This window comes from Gymnogyps californianus, unplaced genomic scaffold, assembly GCF_018139145.2.
Source record: "Gymnogyps californianus isolate 813 unplaced genomic scaffold, ASM1813914v2 HiC_scaffold_81, whole genome shotgun sequence".
Lineage (NCBI taxonomy): Eukaryota > Metazoa > Chordata > Aves > Accipitriformes > Cathartidae > Gymnogyps > Gymnogyps californianus.
The window spans coordinates 11,783-20,904 of NW_026114474.1; positions in this window are offsets into that span (position 1 = coordinate 11,783).

The window sequence follows — 9,122 nt, forward strand, 5'->3', positions numbered from 1 at the left end:
GTTTTCCCTTCAGGTGAAGGCAGATTTTTTCTGCCATGACTTTATGCTCTGTAGTGCATCTTGCCTAACACCTTTCAAGCTGTGTGCCAACTCTCTTCCCAAGGGGTGGGAAGTGCTTTTGTCAAGTGCCTTTCAACTCACAGGAAGCTGAGTGGCTGATGTGAGCTTTTGAAAAAGTCTGGAGCCCTGGCTGTGCATACTTATCTCTGTCTAATTTGAGGAGCTCGGTGCACCAGATTGTGGAGGTAAACTGATTTGTTTCTCATCTAGAAACAGGTGCTTGTTTAGAACAAAACCACTGACATGACTCCTTTTTAGTAATGTGAGCAATGTGGCAACACCAGTTGCCTGTATGTTACTAATAGAGATTGAATTTCAGTGGGAATAAAAGCCTGAGCTCCAGTAAATCTAGATGTGATGCCTTGAAACCTTAGGGGAGAATACAAGTTTCTCAGCTTTTATTCTTAAACCTTAAATACAAATGAAAATTTTTCAAGCTTAATTTTTTCGCTGATATATATTCACATCTTTATATGTGTTTCCATGCTGTTTTATAGTACAGCGTTCCGTAGCAGTAATTTCCTCTGTGACATTACTAAGCGCAGGAGGACTCAGCAATCACATACATAGATACATGATATATATAAACACAAGTATAACAGAACCTAAAGATTTAGAATCCCATTCACAAATATTTAACTTACTTAAGTAACTTAAGTTACAACAGAATACCATTTTCCCTTTGAAAATTATTTTAAAAGCACAAAATGGTAAAACGATCACTCAAATATGGCTACCTTTTCCTATAATTTATTAGAAAACCTCTTAGAGAAGTCATTTGTAATACATTATCAACAGATCAGGCTATGGCAACCTGCTACCCAGCACAGCACAAAACAAGGTAGTTTTCATTTAATGCATCTCTGTCTTTAATACATGATTCCCTTAAAACTGTAATCATTGTGAGAAACTGAGAAGGATACAAATAGGAAGGTGGCCTCCGCAGAAGGCAGGAGGTATTTGGGCTGCCCCAGAGGAGCCCAAAGCTGCTGCTCTGTCCTTGAGAGCCTAGAGCTCCCCATTTTCAGTGGTTGTGGTGGGTATATTTTGTGTCAGCATGTCACACAAGGCCAATCTACCAGCTAGGACATGGGGGACAATTCCCCGTGACCCTACCCATTTCCTAATCTCCCTACTCCCAAGCCCCATTGCTAATTCCTTGGCAACTGTGTGTTCAGGAAACTAATGATGAAAGTCCTGCTGCACCCTGCCTGCTATCAAGAAAGTCAGAAATGGGAGGTTTAACTGGAGTGGCTCTAGCTCATGGCCTCAGCTCACTCACACGGTGTTGGAATGTGTTGTTATGAACACAGAGGAGCAAGAAAATCAAGGTGAATTGGGGATACCGTTTGGGGCAATGAGTAATTGATTGCTAATGGATGTGCTGTTTTGTAGTGAAACATCATAGAACAATGTTCCACTAGCAAATACCAGGGATTTAAGATGCCTCTTGTGTTTATTTTTAGATCTTGGGGTGAAGGGGATACTAATCTGCATGGAACATTCTGCGCCTGATTAATTTAATAGATTGCATCGGGTAAGGGTAGATTTATTTTCTGGTTTATAAATTTTAATGAAATTCTTGTTGTTTGCTAGCTTGGGGACACAGGGTGCCATTTTATTGGTATCTATAAGTCACTTCCTTCTTTTTCATACTTCAGTAAAGCATCCTGGCATAGCTACAACATCCTGTTCCCTTGCAACTAAATGGACAACAAGTGCTTAAAGAAACATAGAACATTATTAAACTCACAAATACAAACAAAGTTTTCAGATCCGCTTATTTCTGAGATAAAATACATCTTGTCTTTACATTTTGTTTTTGACATGTAGGACAATGCAAGACTCTTTGAAACTCAGAGTGCAAAGGGAAAATAAACTAAACAAAACCCAAGTGCTTTTAATAGTGATTTAAGCATCAATTTGCTAGCACTGTTAAATCCCCCAGGTTGAAGAAAGGGAAATCACTGGTAAATAGCTTTGTAGTAGTGACCTGCAATGTTACATGGGGGCTAGTGAGCAGAGGGGATTTGTCTTTTTCACTCTCTTTAGAGATGTTAAAGAGTCTAGGAACCACTGAAAATGAAATTGAGCTCTACAGATATCAAAAGAAGGAAGCAAAAGCCCTGCATTACTTTTCCCCAAAATTATGAATGAATGAATCCTTTTTGTTATTTCACACTAGCTTGCAAAGTTTTAGGTAAGTTTTCTTTTTTTGCGTGATTTGGGTTGCCTGGAGTTTGCACGGCAACAGGACAGTATACCAGAAAGCATTACCACACTGTAATGATGGTAATTGTTGACTGTTCAGTGGAGTGCCCCGCGCAGCATGCATGCCTGGATGAATACTTCTTTTGTATCAAATGCATTGGTATTTTGGACATGTGTGAAAGGAAAAGGGAAGCAGTCCTGAAAGCCTGAGGAGTTAGTGGTGGTTTAACATACCAGTGAAGGTGAGGACCACTGTAAGCTACAGAGCTGGAGCAACAACATCAACTTGATCATTTTAGTCTAACTATGTGCTGTGTGACAGCAAAGCCGGGTCAGCTCATTCACCTGGAGAGCACCAAACAGAGAGTTTGCAGACACATTCCTTCCATCCAGGTGCAAAACTTCTTTTAGCAACCTAAGAGCTCCATTAGAGATTCCTTAGAAAAGGAAAACTTATTTAGGTCAGAGACCAGACATCCCAGCTACCTCGGCCTTTGGAAAAAGGCTAACAAGGAAGCCCAGGAACCATCAAAACTCTCAGTGTTTTCACCTCCAAGTGCACGAAGCCTTCCTTTGACCTTGCCTTCACTCACGTAGAGGCATGTGTACACTTAAAAGGTGCCCACCAGAGGAACACACTACTATTGGTCATTCTTCTCTCTCATGGAAAACTGGGAGAACTAGAGGACATGACCAATGCTAACCAGCTGACTTAGCTGTAGAAAGTGTTTCGGTTCGAGTAACCATTTGCCCTCAATCAAAGGACTTAAACACCATGGTGATGAAGCAATATGAAAAGCTACTCAAGTGTCTTCCACATAGCTCCAGAAGGAAGCTCAAGCCAGAGATGAGAACTGACCCTCTCTCCTTTAACAAGCTAATGCTGGATCTTGCCCCAGAAAAGCAGGTTTCAGCTGGGGAGATTAAATATATTGGAGAAAATCCCAGTTGTAGGCAGTGACATGCTGCTGGGATATGGCAAGTTCTTCCTGGTGGGAGCTTACCAGGTGGAGAAAACTTCCCCAGGTGCACAATTTGCATGAGGTGCTGCAGACCATGATAATTCTTGTTAAAATTTCACGCATGATTTTATCTTCCAGCTAGAAGTGACTGTGAGAATGGTGTTATCCTTGCCATACATGTATCTTATTAAACTGCATTAACTTTCACTGACTTCACCTAATGGCATATGAAGTAAACAAGATACAATTTTTATGGGCCTCCATGTAATCTCATCTTTCAGTGTCTCATATTCTAAGGCCTCAAAGAAGGAGAAACTGCATACTCATATAATCTGTCCTATCCTATTTTATCCACTGTACTACGTGCCACAATAATACCACGTGAACCAAGTATGTATATTCCTTCTGCTACAGCTGGCAACAGTCAGAAAAGGGCTGTCTCCCTCATGTTCCTACTTCCACAGGAAGAGTTGTCTTCGAAAGACAAAAAGACAGGGGACACCTGATTCTTTCTTCTGCAAACCAGGGGTAGAAAGGACTTTCAAGCAGAGATGCAGAGCTCTGCCTCTGATAGATGCTGGTGTCATCTTCAACTCCCGCGCAACTGTTATGGCTGTTGAGGATGAACATTGTTAGGAGCTTGGTGTAGAAAAGCTGTGCATGGGAAACTATTTGCAGAACAGCACAAGCAATTTTACTGGACCTACAAAGTCCAAAAGCAAAGCTATATATGCTTTGCTACTTTCTATCAACTACTGTTTACATACAAAATGGAGATTAAAAACCCCCACCATTCCTATAACCAATGACTTATCCTGCTCCTGTGATAACCTTTGGTAATTTTGCACATCAAAAAAAGCTTGGTGGGAGGTCCACAATGCTTTATGACATATGTTTATATGTTTATCTCTAACCTTTTTTGTCTAAGCTGCCCATTGTTAAAATTGCTTTGTTGTGCTCCTTTTTCTTCCTCTTTTTTTTTAACCTTCTTTTGAATTTTTTTTACCCTCTCCCTCAGTTAGGCTTGAATGATGCGAAATATTTCATCATAATTGCATTTAAGCTCAAAAAGTTAATAAATGTATGCAGAAACAAAACTAAGAAAAATGGAGTTACTATGGGAACAGACATTGCAATTGCATCTGCTTTGACATCTAAAGGACCTGTAGGAAATGCCAGAAGACATTCTTTCATGTCAGAATTGCTTGAGTTGCTCTTTACTTCTCCTTTCTGAGGTCGGATTCTCCCTCAGTAACTGCTGCTCCTGATTTCACCAAGAATACTCAGTGAGTACACTGGTAAAATCTGGCACTAAGGGTCTGGTTTGGGTGGGGGTGTTGTTCTTCCTGATCCACACAAGCTGTGAATCAGACCTCATGTTTTTTGCAATTCAGAGGTTAAGTGAAGGATTTTTAAGGTTTGGATTTTAACTGGATTATTTTCTTCATTGATTCTGTGGGTAGAAAAACAGAAGTAACCAAAAAGAATTTCAGAAATTCATTGAAAAATTGCAGAGATTAGAATCTGTACAATTTAAGACAAAATCCCTTACTAGCACATTAATGCACGATAAATACTCTCTACATTGGAAGGCACAGATCTGCAAAATACATTAAAGCAACCAACATGAAGAACTTCCCAGCTCACCAGATGGGGAAGGGGAATCCTGATTTAGTATCTGTTCTTTTCTGAACTGCTTAACTACTCCTGATCCATCTCTCTCTCAGATACCACATAAAAGTTCACTGTCACCTAGACCTATGAGATTAAGTTTCTCTCTTCATCAGTACTAGCCCTTACGTCAGCTTTAGACTGTGAAAGAATAACGGGAGATGAGTGTTTAGGAGAAAGGAATTGTTTTACACAGCTAGGCTGCAAACCAAGGCTCACTAAGGTGTAATTTTAACAAAGGGTAGTTAAATACAAAAGCCACCAAGATTTTTTAATATGAATACTTGTTCAGTGTTACAAGCAGAGCCATGAGTATTAACTTTTTCTTAAGGGATTTTTTTGGCGAGAAAAAGGTAAGGGAAAAAAACGCCACTCCTCACATATCTTGTACTGATGAAGTGTTCAATCTTTCAGAGAGAAAAATGAATAACTATTTGATAGTTTTTGAAATTCCTGAAGCAATATTTTTCAGATTACTTGCTTCACAAGAAAAATGGAATTTTCATCCTAATTTGAGATGAAATTTAGAGATTAATTCTGAGAAGACTTAATTGCAAAGGATTTGCAAATTGACTCATCTGAATCTTTGAACTTTCTAAATTTCCATTACCCCATTTTAGGAATAAGGATGGTGCTGCTACATAGAAGAAGATTGATTCTTCATGTTTTTTTAATCTCAATTTTATACCCTGCAAAGCAATGTTCATTTAAGAACAAGAAAAATAGTAACATTAAAACCTTACCCTGTAATTATGATGATTGGAAGAAGTGTTTGATCTCCTGAGATTATTAGAGGAGCCTCATTCTTAAGGGTTTGAAAAACTACTGAATTACTGAATTATACATGTCTACTTTTTCTTACAGTCTTGCTTTCCTCATGTAAAGATAGCCACAGTTTTACTCTCTGTTGTGCTGCTGGATCTAGTGTTAACTACAGTTCCAAAAAAAGTTAATGACCATGAAGATTTTCCTTCTATTTCGCAGAGTCCATTTACAGTAAGATGTTCTGTATGTACATGGTCTTTGTTTCTATATGGGTAGTCCTTAAAATGTGAACTGTCAGCAAAAGTTAAATGTGTGCTGGTCCCACAGCAGTCTGGCAGGGAAGTATTCAAAAGCCCACCGTGAAGGTGTATCCCAGATGATCTTTCGCTCGCTTCAGAGTGTAGTTCTAGCTAAATGCAATATAATTTTGTCCCTTAAACAGTCTGTTCCTGGGCTGGGTCTATCTGCTCTGGTACTGCAAACTGCCTTCAGCCTGCTGCAACCTCACTTCATTTATTTAATCCTGTCACCCCCAAATTTTGCTCTGAACTGGGGTTTTCTTCTGCTTCCATTTCCTGAAGGCTTCACAAGCTGCTTGTTCTCAGAGAGCAAGGAAATAGAGGTTTGAGAAAAAATTAAAAAGGAAACTACTGTTTCCAGCAATGACCGCTCTGACAGGGTTTCTGCCTTTCCTGGCAGCCAGGTTCTCCCACAAGAAGAAATGTCTCCAGTGTGTTTGGACTGACGTAAGAGGGAAAGCAGCCCCAGGTTTTTTGGTTTTGGTTTTTCTTTTTCCCCCCAGCTATTGCTATGTAACAACTCCATTGTCTTGACCACATTCCTAAGCACTGACCCAGGCTACCACTGGTGTTTTCAGATGCAGACTGCATCTATTCCCTGTTACTATTAGGGTTAGAAACACACATTTACTTACAGACTCCAGACATGATGGCTATCAATGTGTATGTCAGTGGCTATTTTCATCTGCAGGATATTAAAAGTATTCCCAATCTGCCCAAGCAGAAAGACTGGCCTAGTTTTCCCCTCTGATCACCAGAATAAAGAACATATGGAAAAAGCCCTGAAAACACATTCTTAGCTGTTTTCCTATGGATGCCACTAGCAAGTGATGGAAGATGTTTGTATAAGTGTTGTCCCTGATTGCAGTAACACAAAACCCAGTGTTTCAGGCAAAATACTATGAAATTACAGCACAAACAGGGAAATGTTCAATTTTTTTCATTATTGCCTCTCTCCATTTCAGTGACAATGTATTAGCCTGAAAAAGCTGTCATCCATTGGCCTAAAGGAACCATACGCATGTCTTTCTTGCATCATCATTTGGATCAAATCACACTTATCTTCTGCTTCTCCTTCTCCTACTCCTCCAGGCTTGCATCTTTAGAAGTACTGAAGGGCAAAGAGGCTAAAAGAACATCTCCACTCCAATGATGTTGCTCAAACCTAACCTTGACCATGCAGCAGTGAAGGTGAGATAAAAACTTCAGAGCATGAGAGGTGAGTGGAAATCTGCTACTCCTTCGCACAGACTGAAACACAGACAGAACATTCACTTGTAGTGTAGACACACTGGGTGTGCCATGCCTAGGACAAATACCACCACACTAGCACCTGTCTCCTGAATCCTCACAGTAAAGTTGTGTGGCTGCAAAGTTATGGGAAGCAAGGCTTTGTATCCCTCCAGCAGGAGCTGATGGAACATGGAGGTAACCTGAATTGTGGCTGTCCTAACCAAGTCTGGTCTCAAACCCTACCTGCAGAAGTTGTGCAGAGACAGTCTGCATAGCACTCTTGCTTTCACACACACCAGACAGCAGATACATAGCCGTAGGCTTTAATGTGGTTAACCTTAGTTGCTTCTGCATTGGTCCTAAGGATCCCCTGGATTTATTAGGCTGATTCTCTAGCCTTCCCATAGAAAAAAATAATTCATTCCTTCCTACCATAGTCTCCTTGCATTGATTTAATCAAATCAGGGATGGACTGTCCCAAAAACATAAAATAAACCAAAGTAAGACAATGTGCAAAAGGCCAAAGAAGATATGAGATGAAACCAGTTATTTTACAAACTGTTGGGGACGTACAAGACTAGACAAATGATTACACCAATGACAAAGAAGTCAGCTTTCTCTCTAACATATTTCAAGTTTGCTTGCAAACGCAATTGCAGTAAGCAGTAACAAATAGAAGGTAAGGAAATATTTCATCTTTAGAGACAGAATAATTCAATCACCACAGACCTCACCTCCTGTAATTCTAGATATCATACATCTGCTCTCTTCTGCTTCTGTACTTTGGTGCAATGCAGCTCTCCTGGGCTTTGCCGCGAGGAATTAAATGGAAGACCCAAGCCCCAGCCTCTGCCCACCCCTCTCATCACCCGATTTAGTATGTGGACCTTGGTGGGGTTGTGCCCTCAGCAAGTGCATCCTTGCTTTCTCTGACTGTTTGAGCTTAATAATGATTGTGAAAGTCCTTCAGGGTAATACCCTGTTTTTTTAGAAGAAAGCTTGTTGGCCTAACAGTGGCCTGGGACCCCAAAGTTACCAACTGGACAACCCTGGACAAGTCATCTCATTTTCACTTTGTTTCAGTTTCCCCATTTCGGAATGTGTTTGAAACAAGACACCTGTGTTGTTACAAAATATTTTAAGTGTGTGAAGTGGCAAAGCTGGTAGTATGTGATCATGCATTGATATAAAAGCAGATTGTGTACTTAACCCCCATTACAACCTTGGGACCCAAAAAGCTGTGTGTACCACTAAATATTAATCTGCGTCTGTAAAATTCCTTGCTTTACTCTGGAGTTAATTCTTTGCAATTATGGCATGGATTTTTCTTCCTATTCAAAGATATTTCCATGGACATCTTTCATGCACCTGTTTGAACACATTAAAATCTTCATTAAACAAAGCCACTTAATACTAGTGGGTAAAAGCAAGCCAATTTGACTTGTAACAAATGCAAAATAGAGCCAATTGGCCATAATTGAGCTTTTTTACCAATTGCAATTATCTCTTGCTTACTTCGTGAAGAAATGTCATCAGCATTGAACACAATAAAAACAAACAAAAAATTCTGACCTGCATAAGCAGCACAAAAGGGCATAGGAGAAATACGGTGGTTTCTCACAAGGCGGCTGTAGGTAGCAGTGGCAATGGGGGGGATATGGATTTTTCACGAGTGCCATACCAAAAGAGCATCCTGCTGTAAATATTTCCTCATCAAGTTAGTTATTTCAAGGGGCATTGCAGGCAGGGGGAATTTCTCCCCTTGATCTCTAATCCTCTGATAAACTGATTTAAGCTCTTTATGAGGTGTGGACTGTCCCTGGAGGACTTTAGCCATGGTAGTAGCTATAGCTCAGATGGTGCTGAGGGGCTCTGAGATTCCTCTGTGTCCAAGCATTTGGGATCCCTTTGTCCAGCATAG